The following is a 2,093-nucleotide window of genomic DNA, read 5'->3' as shown; positions in this document are numbered from 1 at the left end:
TTTAATACTGGAAATTATGATAAAGGATTCCTTTATCAACCGCCATCTACCTCAGAGATTCCTCCTGAAACATTTTTCAAATACAAAAGTTCAGTATCTTCCCACGAATTAGTAAATTAAACAAGATTCGTTTGCACAGAATAAAATGTTGTGGCTCAATCTTCAGAAATTTTATCGGAAATCTGAAATACTTATACATACAAAAAAATGCGGGAGAGATAAAAAAGATGCAGGGTAATTTGTCTGCTTGGCTAGTTAAGCATGCGCTAATTCATAGATCTTTGGGCTTTGATTACCAAGGAATTGAGACTTTACAAATAAAACTTGGGGATTGGCATTCCATTGCTGTCATTTTATATGTATATGGTTACAATTATCTCCGCTCCCAATGCGCCTATGATGTAGCACCGGGCGGACTATTAGCTAGTGTGTATCGTCTTACTAGAATAGAGTATGGCGTGGATCAACCAGAAGAGGTATGCATAAAATTATTTGCCCCGAGGAGGGATCCTAGAATTCCGTCTGTTTTCTGGGTTTGGAAAAGTGTGGATTTTCAAGAACGGGAATCTTATGATATGTTGGGAATCTCTTATGATAATCATCCACGTTTGAAACGTATCTTAATGCCTGAAAGTTGGTTAGGATGGCCTTTACATAAGGATTATATTGCTCCCAATTTTTATGAAATACAAGATGCTCATTGAATGAAAAAAAACAAATCTTCACTTCTACAATTCTTACAATTCTATAGATTCAAGGTTCTATTCTAGATTAAACAGAGTAATTGAAGTCTCGTTTGTTTTATGGTTTGTATTTTTATTATGTATAGAATAAAAAAAATACAATAAAAAATAAAATTAGGGATTCATTGGGATTCTCAAATTTGGAAAATACTTAATGAATATGTATTCATATAAATGAACTGGTAGAGTAGAGACTCATACAAATTAATCATGTGTCAGGAACCAGATGTGAACTGGTGACACGAGGATTTTCAGTCCTCTGCTCTACCAACTGAGCTATCCCGACTATTCCTGATGTCTCTTCCTCATTTTCATTTTACAACGTGGGTCTATGTCAATTGAACGGGTATTACAAAGCCTCATCCAGGTCCTATAATTTGTCAAAAGAACAACTTTGTAGGTTTCAATATGAATAAAAAGATCGATCGTGAATCATTCAAATGGGGATTCCTTGATCAAAGATGTTCATTTGTACATGTATCATATATGCCACATGTGACATGTGATACATTTCCGTTCGGATCCATTTGTATAAAGAGTCGTGAATGAGAAAGATAAGTACTTTTAAACCTCTAACGCAAAAAGCAGAAAAAGAATACAATAAAGAATTAGGGAGTCAAATTGGGGATAGAGGGACTTGAACCCTCATGATTTTTTAAATCGACGGATTTTCCTCTTACTATAAATTTCATTGTTGCCGGTATTGACATGTAGAACGGGACTCTATCTTTATTCTCGTCCGATTAGTCAGTTCTTCAAAAGATCTACCAGATTATGCGTGAATGCTTTGATCAATGAATATTTGATTCTTTCTTCAATATGGAATCGATTCACATCAATTCTTCTATCTATACAGGTTTATCCTTCATCTTTTCTAAAGTTTCGATAGAAGGATTTCTCTACCGATGTAAGACAATCAACTCCATTCGTTAGAACAGCTTCCATCAAGTCTCTGCACCTATCCTTTTTTTATTTTCGCTTTCTGAACTTTTGTTTGTTTTCGGAAAACGTGATTTGGCTTAGGATTGCCCATTACTTTTAATTCCAGGGTTTCTCTGAATTTGAAAGTTATCACTTAGTAAGTTTCCATACCAAGGCTCAATCCAATTAAGTCCGTAGCGTCTACCAATTTCTCCAAATCCCCCTTTTTGATATGAAAATCTCATTGCGATCTCGTTCCCTTTTTGTATCCGCAATTCAATATAGGTGGATACATACCCTATATATCTGTCTCTCTTCTACTGATTTTACCCTGAAATTTCGAATACTTGAACGATCGATTCTTTTTTCTTAGAATCTTTAACCCTGATAAAAAAAATTCTATATCGCTAAATTAATCGTTATATTCTA

At 34.5% G+C, this 2,093-nt stretch overlaps 1 non-coding gene across 1 annotated transcript; it reads right to left on the bottom strand.

The window, feature by feature from the left end:
• Positions 1–956: 956 nt before the first annotated feature.
• On the bottom strand, positions 957–1,029 carry TRNAF-GAA (transfer RNA phenylalanine (anticodon GAA)). Its single transcript has one exon. It is a non-coding gene; the product is annotated as a tRNA-Phe (tRNA).
• Positions 1,030–2,093: the final 1,064 nt, after the last annotated feature.

Source organism: Bidens hawaiensis, unplaced genomic scaffold (assembly GCF_021521415.1).
Source record: "Bidens hawaiensis isolate Kalapana, Puna unplaced genomic scaffold, B.hawaiensis_p1.1 tig00035564_1, whole genome shotgun sequence".
NCBI lineage: Eukaryota > Viridiplantae > Streptophyta > Magnoliopsida > Asterales > Asteraceae > Bidens > Bidens hawaiensis.
This window is presented reverse-complemented; position numbering and strand designations above follow the sequence as displayed.